General features: G+C 37.1%; 1 protein-coding gene across 8 annotated transcripts in view; it reads left to right on the forward strand.

Annotated features, from left to right (window-relative positions):
* Positions 1 to 18,163, forward strand: part of SORBS2 (sorbin and SH3 domain containing 2) — a 187,169-nt gene that overhangs the window by 26,751 nt on the left and 142,255 nt on the right. The gene's annotated exons all lie outside the window — the stretch shown is intronic.

Raw genomic sequence — 18,163 nt, forward strand, 5'->3', positions numbered from 1 at the left:
TTAAAAAGATTTAAACAAGTGTAAAGTTGGCAGCAAATGATTTGCTCTTCAGAATTGGACATTTATTTGGGAAAGCCTAATTTCTGCAGTATGCTGATCAAATCAGCAAAATCCTAAAGGAGGGTGTTTTTTTTTTCTGTCCACCATATCCTGATACAATACCTGTTTTGGATTCATTTAAGTTTCTCAGTAAACCACTGCCAGCCAACAGCCGCCTGTATGTCAGGTTTGTGGTGCAAGAAAAGCTGCATCTCTTCCAGAGTACATGAACTGGTTTTGACTTGCCTCCTTCAGTGTTTTTTTTTTTAAGATTTTTTTATCTTGCCTTATATTTTTATAAATAACTGAAGGCAGCAAACATACCTAATACTCCTTCCTCCTCCTGTTTTCCCTACAACAACAACCCTGTGAAGTTGGCTGGGCTGAGAGAGAGTGACTGCCCCAAAGTCATCCAGCTGGCTTTCATGCCTAGGGCGGGACTAGAACTCACAGTCTCCCGGTTTCTAGCCTGGAGCCTTAACTGCTAGACCAAGCTGGCTCTCCTTTTGTTTATTAACTCTATCCTTACCTTGGCTAAAATTCCTTTGGGCCATTCTTTTCTTTGAATAACGATTCATCAATATCACTTCTATCCTCCTTTAGGCCTGTTTTAATCATCCCTTTCTCTTTTCTTTCAAGTCTTTCTTCTGTCTACTGTGCTGCATTTAGCAGACTGATGAATGTTGGGATGGCAGCTCGTTAGGAATGCTGGGAGTTGTTCTCTCAAAACATACAGTGGATGGCAGGTTGGGGAAGGTAGTATTTTATAGTCACCAGCCAAGAATAACAACAGCAATCAGTCACAGGATATCTGCTAGAATAAAGAGGGATTCAGAATTAGAGTAAAAATAGAGAATGACCTTGCAAGATCTTAAAGAAGGGTTGCTGCAAATAAGATGCTCCACCAATATGTTCTTTTCTCTGGAAACTACCAGCTGTATGGTTCTTTATATTTCACTGAGGCAGAGCAAATTTAAGGGGAAAAAATGGTCAGTCAGATGCAACAAAGTGATTGGGGCAAACAGAGAAGAAAGCCAAGCCCTCCCCCCCCCCATAACCTGGAATAAGAATTAGAGAGTCTGAAAGCTGTTCTCCGAATAAGAGTAATCCTACCTCAGTTTGTCTATTAGGGGAAGGGGGAAGCTGGCAAGCACTTTAATACCCAGTTATTGTATTAACTTTTCACGAAAATAATGATTGAGTGGCAGGAATGAAGTGCCAAAGGATATTTTCTGCACAGTAATTTTCCACGAGCTCAATATTTAAATGTCCTTGCTTAGCTTACAAAAGCAAATTGCACACAAATAAAATTGCTTTCATATTAGAAGCAAGTAAAGCCAAGTTGAAGTCTAGGATTCATTTTTGTAGCCAAGTACTGCCTAGCAAATAAGGGTCTGTAACTGACAGGCTGACATAACTTGAATGGAAGGGATGTGAACCCAGTGCTGTCGTTGCACTGAATGAAGGGGAAATCTCTGGAGAGGAATGGAATGCCTTTCTTTTAGCAAATATACCTCTGCTTTCATAGAGGACAAACAGTAACATTCTGTCCAGATTTCCTCTTTGACAGTGTGTTCTTTGTTCGCTCTCCAGTACTGGTGTCAAGTAAGTTATTGGAAAAAATAATTTTTTTAAAAAATCACTATTTGCCTTTTTAAAAAATTACCTGATTCAGTCTTCAGGAACTCTGTAATGTTATTACTTGAAGTGTCATGAATTGAAGAAATATTAGCATAGCAGATATTAGTTAAAGAAATGCATACTTAGTAAGAGCTGTTGAACATAAGAGAACTTTATTTCTGAGAAAACCTATATAAGATTGCTTGGTAAATGAATATGAACTGGCACCAGTGTTTGTTTGTATAATTATTCAAATAGGGAACTTACGTGCATGAATTGCTAGGTTTTTAGAGCATAAATGTTGCCCCATGGCAAACATTTGTAATCCTAGGGTAGCCTTCCCTAGTTCAGTACCCTTCGCTAATATTTGAGTTCAGTTCCATAATATTTAGCCAGTATATCCTCACCATATTGGGAAAGTCTGCATTTGTCCCATGATCAACCAATCATCAACCCATGATCAACTCAGCCCACTCTATATTCTGTCCTTCCCTCTACAACATATATGGAACTTTTGCCCCCAAACAGACAAATCTGCTTCTTTCTGTGAAGAGATTAGGTGTTCCCTGTGTGTAGTGGAGCTTTGTATGCATAGTAGAATTTGCAATGAGTTTGAATAAAAAGGGGAAGGTACCCTTAAGCCAAACTTGGCTCCTGAGTGACTATATCCACGCAGTTTTATGGAAATGGTTTGCTTATAGATGCTTTGTTGTTGTTTTTGTTTTGTTTTGTTTAGTTTGTTTGTTTTGCTTCCCAAAATTTACAGCCCTGAATTTTCTCACAGTCTCCTTTCCAGGTACCAACCAGGTCCCGTCCTACACCTACACTGAATTCTGTTTGTAGACTAGTGGATTGATCAGTTGGTCTGAAGAAGCTCAAAGAATAAATAGAATTCTAACACAATGTGACATTAGCAAAGGCTTATGAAGAGTTCATATAACAATCCTGATGAAGAAATTAAATTTGTGCCTTTCCTTTTCTGAGAAACCGCAACCAGCTTATTTCTCATAGTCTTGTGATTAGGAGTAAGATCTCCTGGAGAAGGGAATGTGACTTCTAAGTGAATGAAACATTGAGTTCAGATCTGGATTAAATCTAAATCTGGATTTAGATTTAAGTGCATACAGTGGGACTCATAGAAGTAGATTTTCCTATACTTTTCTTTCCTCTGCAATCTTTTTCTGTCCTTCCCCCTATCCACCCAATAAACGGATGGTGCTTCTGCCTGATTTCTGCTCAGCAACCCACGCCACCTTACAGAATCCCCTCCCAATACTTTTTCTAACATTTTCAGACTGTACCAGTGCCACAGAGAAAACAACTTGAGCATCATCATGTCTGTCACCCAGTTTGCTATATATAAATATGGAGTCAATCTATTCAGTCTCTTATTTTACCAAATAAGCATTAGACTGAGCTCTTTATTTGATTTCAATATGTTAGCATAAGTTAATACTTAAGGGAAGAGAATAAAGGAGATCATTAATTGCTTCCACTGAGAAAACACTCTTAAGATGTTTTCTTGGCTATAAGGAAAGAATCTTTTGGGGGAAGCTATGCATTGTGGACAAATGCATATCATGAAACACCAATGGTGGATTTTATTTATTAGTAAAGAAAGTTCCTTTTCTCTTCCAGAGCACCAAATGCATATTTGTGCAGATGAATAAATGTTATTCTATTTTTCTTTGCTGTAAATTGTATTGAATAATTTTGTATCAGAAAGATAGGATATATATTAGCAAAACAGAGTTATGAAATGAAATGGAAATATGGCTGGAATGGCATAAACTGAAAAGAATTTGGGGGGAGCAGAGGAATTGTGAGGAAAAGGTTAAGTGTTGCTTTCTCTCTTCTGCTCCATACTAAAATAATCATCAATTCATCCCTTTACAAAGCTGCTTTTCACATCTTTATTTTTAAAATAAAACAAATCTAGGGCTTCATATATGTGTGTGCTGAACTACAGTTGGAGTCCATGTTCTGGACCATTCTGAATAGCAATTCTCCTTGGACTAATTCTTGTGGACACATTTTTTTGCCAAATATGTGTTTGTTCAGTATTGTGAAGCACTCATTTTGCATATATACATATTAGGTTTCTTAATGTTGAAGAATATATTCAACTTGTTTATCTTATTATTAAAAACACAAACACTTTTATGCTTTTAGAACATGTGCGCTCCTCTTTGATTTTGGGTGGTGGTGGTGGTGGTCTGTTTATAAAATACTTTTATAATCTTTAAGCAACCTATACTCCTTGGGAATTGTGGGAGAAGAGAATGTAATACAAACAATCATTTAGTTTGATTATTTGTCAGGTTTTCTGGAAATACGGAAGAAGGAAGCATTCATTTTAGTGATTAATGTTAGATTTTTGAGAAACCATGTTATGATACCTAACACACAAAAGACTTTTCAATTACATTTTTTGTGTTATCAACACTTATTTTCCCAGTCCCCATTTTGAATTCCAAGGACCATAAATCTATTGATTAATTTTATGCTCAGTGGATGATGGGAGTTGTAATTTGGACAATATTATATTGAGGAAAGCTGTTCCTCTATGAGGTCACAAGTATGCCAACTGAGAATGGTGAAAGATTGCAAGTCTGGATTGTAATCCACCAGATTATGGAAGGTTATATTAGTCATTTCTATCTCTGAAACCTCTCCAAAGATGCTTTAAACAGCTGAGTACTGACACAAGTGCCATTTTGAGTACAGGATGAAGGTGTGTTTGGACATGATATTGAAGTATATGGCAACACTTTTTTTCATGTTTCTCCACTTGGCTAAAATAGAAATCATGTTGTTTTCCTGCCTGTCAGATGATGAAACCTCCTGATACAGAAGCAGCTTGGTTATATGTGAGGCAGTGGAGATAAAACATCAAATGTCAAATGGTTTTATTGGTGGGGCTTTTTTTTTCTTGGCTTCTTGTTTTTTTCCCAGATCATTGTCATGTCCAAAGCTGTGTTTTTAGTTCCCACTGTATTAAAATTATCTTTGGGTGAAGCCATTCAGCAAGAGGATTGACTGAAATGAGACAGAAACTATAGGCAAGCATTAATTGGCTTGGGGCCAAGCTGATGACTGGCTCCATGGAGGTATAGATTTGATGAATCTATCAAATTTAGTATTGTTTACTTGTCATTTTTCTGACCATAAAGTCTTTCTGGATTCTCATTTGTGAGGAATATAATGTGCATCTTTGTTCCTGTTTGTACATTATTCATGAAGTACACTTAGGGTGAGTTTGTTTAAAAATTTGGACCAAGCTTATTTCTCCTTCTTCTCTACTACAGAGTTACAAACTATGTACTATGTATATGAAAAGAAAGCTAGAAAATGGTTATTGTGTTATGTATACTATAATAGGCTATTCTTTTTTTCTTGTATTTAGTATTCCTGTGGAATTTATTAAATAGGCACTTTCCAGTACACTTTTCACTATTATAATACCATACCATTTATTAAATTGTTTATCTGTTCTCTCAAGATTTAGTACAAAAGGTTCCTTTCCTAGATTAAAGTAACAAAGAATTTGGAAGGATAGCCAGTTCAATCATTTTCTGTGTTTCAGTGGGGGAAATAAAATCTGGATAACCCTACATGCTACATGTATCTGAAGTAGGTGTTTCTGGGGGCAGAGGAGTGTTTTGTGTATTTGTGCAAATTAAAACCATCTTGGAATATAATTGGCCATACCTTTCTTTAGCATCTACTGTCAATAAACTGTTCACTGTGATTAATGAATGTATCTGGTGGGGGGAGTTCACTCTTCTCTAATCTCATCCAGTAAAACACTAGTTGAAGTGTCCCTAATGCAATTGCCCTTGGGTAATCTGCTCCCATGGTGATGTTCTGTGCTTGGGCATATGGTTAAGATCAGAATAGTTCCACTCTACGTAAATTATTGAAGCTGTGTTGAGTAATCGTTATCATGCTGTTGGTTTGTGATATCTGTTCAGCTCTCGACAGATCTCTGCAGAGCATACTGGAAAGGATGACTTCACTGTCAGTAGCCTGGTTCTCTCTGTTATAATTTTTCTTGCCAAATGGTGAAGATAATAGTAATGAATTCCTACTCCAAGAACTTGCCGAAAGAATGCAAATCTGTTTTCTTCTGGATCTCTGGCTAGGTAAACAGCTTAATCAGGAGTGCACAATGTTGGGGGGCTGACAGCCATCCTTGGGTTTTAATGGTTTGTCAGAGATGAACACAAAGCAATTTATGGGTCATGGAGTCCTTCTTTTAGAGACCAATCCAGTCTTTTATCTTAAACCTTATATAGAACAAAACAGACATGCCTCCTGTCTAATCAAATTCTAAGACAGCAGAACTGGACTGTATGTTTTTTGAACTGGATATAAAAAAAACCCAAAGCATGAATGAATGATCTTTTCAATCATTAAGGTGGTTTTGTCTCCAGTGTCTGCTAGGCAGACAACTTATGATCAACTTTAAAGCTACAGTACAGTACAACTTTCTGAGCTGCCTGACGTAACTTTATGATACCACCAGGGTATGTAAGACTTAAATCTTCAGGCCATTTTAGGTATTTTCTGGAGTTGATGAAGTTTAGAGTGCTAATTGAATTTTTTAATCTTTCCAGAGGCATTAGGGCTTCCATTTTGCCCTATAGCTCCCTGCCCCTTGGCAAATCTTTCAGGAGGTTGGAGTTTTTAACAAGTACAATTTTCTCTCTTCAAACCCCAACCTCTCAAATGCAAAAATGTTTGGCCTTAACACCTCTGGGGCTACCCCTTAATTAATGAAAGCATATCTTTTAATAAGTACTATTATATATTTTATGAAGATTTGGAATGAAACATTTTCATGTTTCACTACATGAAGTTGTCTCTAACACGTACAATATTTTATTATTAAAGTGATTTGCCTCTCAAAGTTTGTGACTCTGGGTGGCATACAACAATAAAAAAAAAGGAATAAATGCCATAGGAAACCAAAATAAGCAAGCAAAAACAACATATAATCAGCACATAATCAAGGTGATTATGTGATTCAAAGTGTTGTTGTTACCTATACAGTTGTACATGGCATAGGCCTCGATACCTGCGGGACTACCTGTCTCCCATAACAATTGTCTGTCCAAATGAATCCTGCAGTGTTGGCATGCTTTAAGTTCCTTCCATTAAACAATGTCATATTTCAGGACCCCCGAAGTGCGTCTTCTCTGTAGCAGCGCCTGCCCTCTGGAATGAGGTCCCCCCGAGATCCAGATGGCCCCCACTCTGCTGTTCTTTAGAAGAGCTGTGAAGACCTGGCTCTTCACCCAGGCCTTTGGCAAAGGACAGTGAGACTTTCGTTGCACTTGCAATCTTTTATCTTTATTGGGTTTTTTAAAATTGATTTTATTATAATTTTTTTGATTGTTGTGAGCCGCCCAGAGTTGTTAAGAGTCAGGCAGCATACAAATTTAATAGGTTGTTGTTGCTGTTATTGAGGCTGGCAAGAATAATATATACTCTCATCTTAGAATGGGCTCATCTGCCATCCCAGTCCAGCACATGTGGGAAAAGCCGAGTCTTTACAGCTTAACAGAAGGCCAATAAAGTCAGGGCCATCTGACAGTGGCAGAGCAGAGCTCCTTGCAAAGAATAGCTGTAGCAAAAGAGTATTCTTTCCTGAAAGGATAATGACCATTTTCTCACTACAGTAAAGAATCCAGATAGTTGTGAATGAAGATCTGTTCATGTTAGCATCTCGTTAAATTATTATCCATAAATATCTGTATAAAGCAATGGAGCATTACCATACATTTATTCTATTAGAGCCATTTAATTTTTTTGTAGAATGACTGATGAATCTATGTTATATCAGTTTCAAACCATTGTTCCTTGCAAAAGGAAGATGAGCACGTAATGGATGAGGTAGAGGAAAATATCTGTTTTGCAGTATATTCCTATCATAATGTATATTTGGAAATGATACATTATATCCTTGCATCTTCAGTAATGCTGGATCATGGGAGCCGGAATGCTCAATTAGCTGTTGAAAGTGAACAAAATACCTTGGCAATCTAACTGTGGTCTTAAATGTTTTCAACAAATATATGTATTTTTTATAGCCTTGAACCAGATTCAAATAATTACATTTTTAAAAACCGGCAAAGCTAAAGGCCCTTTTCTACATCGTCACAGCATTATTTCCACACTGTTTCTCTCATGTATAGATATCATAGGTGTGCAGGCAAATGCATAATTCTCACCACCATATTATATATATCTTTCATATGCTAGAAGATACATAGGATCTTCCAGCATATGCCAATCTATTAGAAGGTCTATATATTTGGAGCACAAATACACACACACACACACACACACAGTTTGTTCTGGGCTTGCAAATGCTAAATGAAGCTACAAAAAGGACATTGAGATGTAAATCTTTCACAACTTCAGTAATATCAATGGTAACTTTAGAATAGCCTTGGTAGCCTCTGATCAACCTTGACTGGGCTTGGAAGCAAAGCTGGATTGGTCCCGGTTAGTACATGGATGGGAGACCACCAGTGAATACCAGGACAGCAGACTAGCCTGAGAAATTGAAAAACATCTCAGAAGAAAGTGATGACAAACTGTTCTGCTGCTAAGAAAACTGTTGAATTATATATGTAGTCACCAGGAGATGACTATAATCTTTCCTTCCATCTTTTACAATACAGTACCCCAGATTCAAATAAAAGCAATACAAGTTCCTTGACTCCATTATGATTAACTACGGTATGCTCTTCTCTGTGAATTACCATTAAAGTGTATTTAATAGAGTAGCTGTCTACATGGTCAATTTCTCTTCCAAATATTTATTAAACAGTTACAGGTTTTCCTGAAAGGCAAATAATCACTTAACAGTAATAAAGCCTCTGGGATTAATAACTGATTGGTAAACGTGCTCCCCTTCTGGAGCAAAACAAGTAATACACTCTTTAAAAGTGGATATTACACTCAGAACATCTTTATCCTGTTTACCATCTGATTCTATAGAGTCCGTTGCTTTAGATAACTTTAGGAAGGGCAAAACTGACTCATAAGAAGCTAGCTATTTTTGTAACCCATACAGTTTCACACATTTAAATTAACCTATATTCAGTATTTTAGCATATCAGTAAATGCTCAATTTAACAGACCTCAGTTTAACGGACTCCAGATTTAATGGACAAAAATCTGCTGAACAGGGATATGCCATGCTGGGACATCAGTTGTAGAAGCAGATGGGGAGGCAGGAAACGGAGTGAGGAGAGGGTGTCGGGAAATTATGGGGTCAGTGGGCTGAGAGGATGTGCTGCCTTGGGACACTAGTGGCATCAGCTGAGAAGAGAAAGAGAGGGAGGAAAGGCACCAGGAAGAGTTGGAGCAGGCAAGCTGCTGGGATGTGTTGTGCTGCATTGGTCAGTACGCACCGCCTTCGTTCTATATACTGTTGAGAGTAAGGTAAACCTTCAATTTAACTTAGATTTTGGCTTTAACAGACACACTTCTCTCTCTCTTACTAGTCCATTAAATTGACACACTATTTATCTAATAGAAAAGTACCATACTATTAAAAATTTCTCTTAGTTCTTAGGAAAGAAATATATATTCAATACCATTCAGAGCTTTCAGTTTGAAAAGACTGTTTCCACTCCCTTAGTTTAATTAAAGTACATATTCTGTGTAACACTTCACCCTCTTCAACAAGTGTGAAATGGACAAGATGGAGGGGAAAATTCAAGAAGTGCTTATAATATCTTGCACTACTGCTAATTTTGCACAGTATCACAGAATATGACTCCACAGATATCCAGCCACCGCACTTCCCTTATCCATGAACACTCACATGTTCTGAAAACCTAGTGGCAGCTTAGCTGCTTATGAACAGGCACTGCACTACAAATGATAGCAGGGCATGCAATTTATAACCTGACAAATATCCCATTGTGGCTCTTCCGAAAAAGAATTTTTGGGGGTTGAACCCCAGACCTCTTCCTTGTGCTCTAGAGCAATGTTTCCCAACCTCGGCAACTTTAAGATGTGTGGAATTCAACTTCCAGAATTCCCTAGCCAGCACTAAGATTGAGAAACACTCATCTAGAGCAACTGGTGACCATGGATCTCTTGATTCAGTAGCAGTATTACGCTACCAGACTTGTCTGTTGGAGCTGAAACATTAACATGGATTCAGTATAGTCAGTTGTACAATATAATACGATGTTAACATAGTAGTGACCTGGAAACTTGTCAGCATAGGTAAATTGCAACGATCAATATATGTCAAACGCTTATCATCATCGGCCAAAAAAGGAGGATTAAAATATCAAGCATAAAGGCTTGCTCAAAGCAGAAACTAAATATACAGTACCTGGGTTGTGTTTGCGTCCAACAGTTTCTAACTGCCACTTCTAAGAGCTCTCCTCTGTGAGGGCACAAATGGTAAGAATATTTGGGGGTAGTGAAACGTGAATATGCAAACTCATTATAGCAGAGATGTAAGGTGTAAAATCTGTCCCTTTGTATATCAAGACACTCTGCTTAATCTCACGCCAGACTTTATCTAAGTCCTATGCTGGGAATCAGTAAAGCAGGTTGGATATTATTTGTTTCTTTGATGGGGAAAGTATCTGTCTAGCAATATAAACTGGACTTGGGACTCACCGCCTATATATTTGTTTAAGCTAGTCCTTAGTTTAGCAGAGCATCAAATAGACTTCAACAGAGATGCATCCAAACTCTAGCCAAAGAAGCACATTTGCAACAAAGCATTTGCTCAGAACAGAAATTGCAGGAATTTGGACTGAACCGCTTCTAGTACAAAGATATCTTTATACACGGATCACTGTGTGCCATATAGTAAAGGCTAAAGTACTTTAGCTTTCAAAAGTTTCCCTGCTGCGGGCGCATAGTTGATTCCCTTACAGCTTGCGTATCTCACTTTTGCATTAGAAGCTTTCTGTGCAAGGAGTGTCAGCTTTGAAGTTTAGAATTTCTGGGAGGTAGTCAAATGAAACAAATGCCTAGATATATAACAGCGTGCTCCTGCTCAATCTGATAGTTGTTAATTTTTCAAATTCAAAGATGATTAGTATTCAACTAATACAACTACCTTGGTTTTTGCATTGCTGATTTCCAGTATTTTGGTCTTCCAGGATGATGCATCCCTGGTTGGCTCTCTTGGAGGTTAGAACAGGCACTGTCAATTCTCCGCTGTAGATGCATCTAACCTGCGCTGTATTGTTTTCACACAGCAGCAGCATTAGTTGGAGAAGCTGTTGGTTAGAGGAGGAGACTGCTGATTTTCACCATAACCTCTCACAAGGAATTGAATAAAATACTATCTTCAGGTTTACAAAGACGACATAAACGGAAGCTCAGGGTAGATCGGTGTACTACACAGACAAATGCTGCAAGGTGATACATTGATCTGCTGTTGAGAAGCCTGGTTTGAAGCCAGCTTGTTTCACAGCTAAGATTTCTTTGTGGTTCATCTAGCCAGCAAGCTTTTGTTAAAGATGTTTCACATATAATTTTCTGATTATACCTAGTAAGCTGAATGGGTAGAAATTCTCTAGGTTAGTCTTTTCACTTTTTTTATAGATAGGAACTACTATAGAGTAATTTGGGGAATCTGCAAGGAATTATTGATGTAGATGAAAGGGAGGGGGCCAAAAAAAGATCCACCATTCAGGGTTTAATTTTAACATGCCTGGAAAAATTAGGTTTCTCCCATTCTGTCCCCTTCAGCCAGTTGGGTTTTTAGCTTTTCCCTTCTCAGAAGAGCATTGTAACCTTTTTTTAAGGACCATTGTACTTCCCTCCTAAGAATGAAGATTGTTGCTAGCCCTGTTGGCTTTGTGCATAGCAATCACTAAGGCCTCTATGTGGATACACTCTTTGTTGAATCACAATTTGGAAATGTACTGTGGCATTCTGAACTGGCACAGAGGTGAACTTTATACATTTCTGCATTGAGTGACAGATATCCTGGAAAGTATCTAGGGCAGGTGGACACTCTCTGGCATTACTCATCAGCTTTTTAAGCTTTAGAACTTTAGGTGTATTTTGAAATTGAATATATACACATCCTAACTTGTAGCATCACTTAGTACTAGGGAGTTCATAGCATTTTAGTATGAAGGAGAACATAATATCTTCTAAGGCATTGGAAAAGTAAAAGACTAGTAGAGAGAGGTAGTGGCTGTTAGGGAGGGAGATGACACAGAAACGTGTACAGCAGGTAGCCAGTTTGTGAGTAAATAGCATATAGTCAGTCCTCTCCCTTTCCAGAAAGTACGCTCTCCTCCACGTTTCCTGGCATTGTGAAGCACATATAATCCACAACATAATGCATATAATTAATATCTAGTTATGATTATTTTATATTAATTTTAAACAGTTTTTAAAGACTTTTTTATTAACAAAAATAAGCATAAAAACAACTCAAACAACAGCATATAAAATACAAATAAAAATATCAGAGTCAAAAACAAAGTAAGTTAAAAGTGGGTTGAAACTGCTAGGCTTTAAAGTATGTATATATAGTCATCTAGGGAACATTAGTTATGCTTTCTGCAGGAGGCAATTCCTAAGTATGAAGACCAAACTAACAAGGATGTTGGTAAAGATATTAAACTATTTTTTTAAATCTATGAACTGTTTATAGATGTGAGCAGGCAAAATATTCTGGGGATTGAAATGTTCTCACTCAGAAGCATCCTATTCTACAGCCATTGTTGTTTTGACCTTACCAAAAATGTTCTGATGCTATTTCAATCTTATCAGTAGCATTTTTACCTAGAAATGGACTATTTTGATTTGGTTTTGCAGTCATACCTGCTTAGCAGATTTGCACATCGTATTTAACTGCATGAATATACTTTAAGAAGTTTGTTGGCTATTCTAATGAAGCATTGTCAAGTTTAATTGTCAAAGGCTGTCTCGATCAGTTTTCCTTATCCTAGTGCTTTCTACAGGTGTCGGAGCTCCAATTTCCAGAAATCCCCACCAGTGAAACTGCTAATGGCATTGCCTGGGAATTCTAAGAGTTGTGGCCCCAGTATATGTTTGCTAGATACCTTGGAGCCTCAACTCCAGAATTTCCAGCCAGTAGTCATCCTGACTTCTGGTACTTGAGATCATCTAACTAGAGATGTCAGGTGCTTCCACATTTAAAAAAACTGTGCAGTTTGTCATCAAGCCATGGTACTGAGTTCCCTGAGTTACCCAAGATAAGCCTATAATATCATTATTGCTGTATTGGGTTTATTTTGCTTGTAAAATGGCAATTCCCACAAATTCCACAAATCATGTGCAGAGATTTTATATGTGACTGCTGTGCAGTGCAAGTTAAAAAAAGAAAGTATTTTCACTCCCATCTGTTAGCTAGTGAAGATACTTGACAGAGTGCAGCTTTTCTTTAAAGTAGTCTTTCCTTCTTTTTTTTTTTTTTCCTATTGGATAAAATGCTTGTACTTTCTGGCAAACAATATGTAACAATTTTACAAATTTCAAACAGCCTTTCTTTGATTCTGTTAATTGAGTTAAAATATATACTCTATGTTCTACACGATTTTTAATATTTAACTAGACTGATTGTTTCGGTAAGGCTTTCAAATTTGGTAGCTTCACTACCTATCCAATCTATTAATTTATTAATAAGTTCAGTAGGACTCCTTTCAATATTAATCTTTATGGAATTCCATGTCCACCTCCACCAATCTTACAATGAAATGCAATGTGAAGAATACCCTTAGGCTGGGGTAACATTCCTCTTCTGTTTCAGTAATCTTTCATGCTTTTGTGGTATATCTTCCTGGCTGGTTTTCTGCTTGTTAACATTATACTTTCTTAAGGGACCCTTACTGTCTTTTATCCTCTTGTGCTTTAAGTGCAATTTTCTCGGTCTATGTTACTCAATTTCAAGAGATACATTATACTGTATTTTACTTTCTGTTTAATCCTTTATTTTAAGGGTTTTTTTTCATTTCTGAAATTAAATACGATTATGCTGGGCTTTCCAATTACATAGGTGTTGATTTTATTGCAATCTAACAATTGTTTGTGACCTTCTGAAGAATGTGTACATTCCACACCAGGTTCTGGGCACTCATCAGGATTAACCCAAATATTGCCTCTACAGAATCATAGACTGAGAAACAAACATGATCATTAACTCTAATTATGATCAAATCTAATGTCAAGTAGCTAAGTCTAGTATGTGCATAGAGCTGAGAAATTGTTTGGGAGTAATGTGCTGAAGAAGAAACAAATGAAGCATGCTTGGTTGAATAAACCTCTAAAGATATTGTTCTCTCCTTTTGGAGTATCTTTTAGTTAAGCTGAAGTTTTCCGTACATATTACTTTCCCACATTCTTTCATTTTGGGGCAAACTTTATTTGCAGTGTAAATTTAAATTCATATGATGAATGTTGTGGGTGCATGATTTTTTTCACAATATTATTAATTGAATATTTGAAGATATCCAAACATTTAAGAGAAAGAAGTTCCAGAGTACTGAATTTTCTTATTTCACAAACTTCTATGGGACTAAGAAAAGAATAATAAATAATTTCCTCTACCTCCCCATGTGTTTCACCGGATACTATCTTGATATCAGCTTGATATCAGTGGTAGAAAGAGTTTAATTGATTTGGGATCCCTTAAGACAGTGTTCTCCACCTAGTCCCCATCAAATATGTAGATCTCTGATACCCAGCTAGTATGACCAAAGATATTAAACTAGAAAGGTTGCTCTAGGAGTATTAATTTTCAGAAAAGGTGATATTTTGTCCAGGAACAGTACTTGAGATTAATCCCTTAGTTCTGCAGAATGTTGAGCAAAATGTTTACAATTATGAAAGGAGAGATAGAGAATCCATGATGGGAAAAAAACAACAACCCTACAGATAATTTATGTAGTTCTTGATTTGAACTCTCAGATAATATTTTCTACATATGCAGTATGTTCTTCAAACATGTTCAGTTCAACTCCTTGTTGCATCTTCTAGATTTCTCTTCAAATTGGGCAGAACAGTTTCTTCCCATGTTGACGTAGGAAATGGATGAAAAATGTAGGCTAAAGTATTTCTTAAGATAGTCAATTTAAAAAAACATCAAAATCCAGGGGGAAAATTTAAAATTTGATCCTATTCCTGAGTATTCATTCATTATTCATTACATTTTCTCTCCCACCTTTCCTCCAGAAGATGATGTACATAGCATTCCTTCCTCCAATTTTATTCTCACAGCAATGGTATGAGGTACATTTGGCTGAGAGATAGTGAGAGGTACCCAATTACTCTATGAGCTTCCATGGTTGAGGATGGACTTGAACTATGTCTTCCCAGTCTTAGTTCAGTACTTGAAAGGCTACTGAGTCAGCTTAAGGTCTTCTGAACATGAGAAACTGGGGTAGAGAAAAATATTGCTAGAGAGCAAGTACACTTTTTTAGGCATGTGCTGAATTAGATGTTTATCTGTTGCTATACTGTTATTCATGATGCCAGATCTATGTAGTAGCAACTTTAGTTATAAGCAAGCTACTTTGCTCTTGATTCAACTAGCATCAGGATCCACAAAAGGGGAGCCCAGTGTTATCTGAGATGCCATGAGAAGTAGGATTTGCTTCCTGATCCATCTAGGCTCTGAATAGTGGAGACTTCAGAGGAATGTCAGAATGTCCCATTTCTGATGATAGTCTAAGAGCAATTTGATGATGCATGGAGGATTGTCACAAGTTTCTTTCCTTGGCTGGTTCTCTAGAAACATAAATCAGTTTTGACACCTGATATAGATTCTTCTAGGCCTAACTGTGTGATACCGTGACTCATTTAACTATATTCAATAAAAAGCAGCTGGCAGCCAGAACTGAATGTTAAATATATGATCAGCAATCCAGACAAGATAGTATAGACAGATAAAAAAGAAACAAAATGTGTTTGATGTTCTTCCAGATATAATAAAGAATATTGATCCAGAATGGCATGACATTATAAGGTAGGGTTTAAGCTCAATATTATTGAGCGAATAAAGCATTACCAGATCCAAAGAAGTGAAAAAAAAGATAGAAAATTGAGACTCAGGACTGAGCATCATGAACAATTTTGCCTTTAAAATTGGTCTCAGAGGGAGTTGACTTCCATGACCTAATAAAATTATATTTGCAATTTAATGAAGATAATATTAAACAGCATAGCCAATGACATTTGCTTGGGATATTTACATGTAAATGATCTGGGACAGAAGTAGGTCAGTGATTTGCCAATTAACCATTTTTCAGTTTCATATGGCCAGAACTGAGCAATAGAAACGGATCAACTTGAACTGCAAACAAATGGTACCAAAAAGTGGTCCATTCACTGCTTTCTCCATATGCCATTCCATTCCATCCCTGCCCCAGCTAGTTTTTCCTTCTCCAATGTAATGGTTAGACTCATCTCTGTGATTCCTTCCGTAACTTCTTTTTCCTATTAGGTTAATTCTGCACACTCTGGAATTCTTCACAGTCTGTTGAAATTCCCTCTTCTATAGATGAGCATTGACATCAAAATGTCATTAAAGGGAAAATCTAAAACCTGAACAAAACATTCCAGAGTGGCTATATAAATTGGAACAACAACACCACTACCACCAAACTGGCCTATAAGAAAGACCAAATGAAGAATAGAAAAGACACATGATAAGGCAAAATACTACATGGCCAGTACACAAAAAAATTAGCAGGCAAAGCAGATAACAACAAGACCTGGCAATGGCTAAGAACAGGAAAGTTGAAGAAAGAGACAGATGGGATAATTCTGGCTTCACAAGACCAACCCTTAAGAACAAATGCATGTAAAGCCAGAACTGAGAAGACAGCAACAGACAGCAAATGCCGCCTCTGCAAAGAAGCAAGAAACAGTGGACCACCTAGTCAGCTGCTACAAGAAGATCACACAGACTGACTACACACAACAGCATGACAAAGTAGCAACAATGGTGCATTGGAATATCTGCAAGAAATACCATTTGCCTGCAAGCAAGAACTGGTGGGACCACGAAACAGAGAAAGTAATAGAAAATGAAGAAGCTAAAGTGCTCTGGGACTTTAGGATTCAGACAGACAAGCACCTGCCACACAACACCCCAGACTTAACAATTGTTGATAAGAAAGACAAAAAAGTCTGGATAGTGGACGTTGCAATACCTGGATACAGCAAAAGAGAAGAGAAAGAACTGAAGAAAATCACAAAATAGAAAGACCTGCAAATAGAAGTAGAACAATTATGGCAAAAGAAAGCAAGGATAGTACCAATAGTTATAGGCGGCTTAGGTGCAATCCCAAAACATCTGGAGCACCACTTGAACACCATCGGTATTGACAAAATGACCATCAGTCAATTGCAAAAGAATTTATTTATTTGAAACCGCTTATATCCTGTGATTATACCTTTAACTTCATCAGACAACAACATCTGTCTATCCCAGGTCCTTGGGAAGGACTCAATAAGTGGATTAAAATGCCAAATCCAGTCTAAACCTCTGGCTGACTGTGCAATCAACCATAATACATGGCCTGAGAGGCTTATTTTTAACATTCTTCTGACCTTTAATTTTTACTACATTTCTGGCTCATTTCACAATTTTCATTTATAATTTACATGTATTATCTCCATCCTATCTCAGATGAAAAGCTGTGGATGCATAGAGAAAGGTTACCCCTTTTCTGTGATTTAAATATTCTGCCCTACCTTGCTTCTCATAGTAGCTTTGAGAGGGGGATTCAGACAGAGAAAATACATGGAGGAAAGGAAAATTAGTCCCATCCTCCAAAGAAAATCAGAACCCTCATCTGCCAGCTTTTAAATAAAAATGCAGATATTGAGAGGCAGATCACAGATCTCCATCCCATCCATATCTGCTTCCTTATCTGCTTTCAGCAAAATCTTTTAATTTCTTGTCATCTTTCTTTACTAAGGTGCACTTATTGAAGCCATTAACCCAAACTTCATACTGATAAAAAAAATGGGTTCTATTTTTTCCCTTCATTTTGATTGCATTCAACATATATAGAAAGTATCTGCAGTTCTGGTAGTTTGCACTCCCAAATATATTTAATGGGTTAGCATATGCCATTTCTTCAAAGCTGGTGAAAAAATGAATGTCAACAGCAGCACCATATGTTGAAATCTCTTTTCCATGCTGCCCTTATTTTTTTTTCTTTTTGGTCCTGAAACCTCTGCAAGATGTTTCTAACATTTTGTTTATGAAAGAAGTGAGGTTCTGCAGAAGTCTGCTCTTTCTCAAAAGGCCTTGTGAGTCATCTCATTTACACATCTAGTGAGACTTTTTTATTACTGTGTGTTCTCTTTATATATCATACTATGCGGAAGAAAGAATGAGAAAAGATGATCTATTGGAAAAATATTGTAGGGTAGTCTTTAATATGAAATATTACAAACTGACATTGCATTGCATTGCTTCTGGACCTTCCCTTCCTTGGGCTGAAGGGAGGTGAAGAAAGCT

This window comes from Python bivittatus, unplaced genomic scaffold, assembly GCF_059951505.1.
Source record: "Python bivittatus isolate LINGU-HERP-01145 unplaced genomic scaffold, Pbiv_v1 ctg000070_np1212, whole genome shotgun sequence".
Classification (NCBI taxonomy): domain Eukaryota; kingdom Metazoa; phylum Chordata; class Lepidosauria; order Squamata; family Pythonidae; genus Python; species Python bivittatus.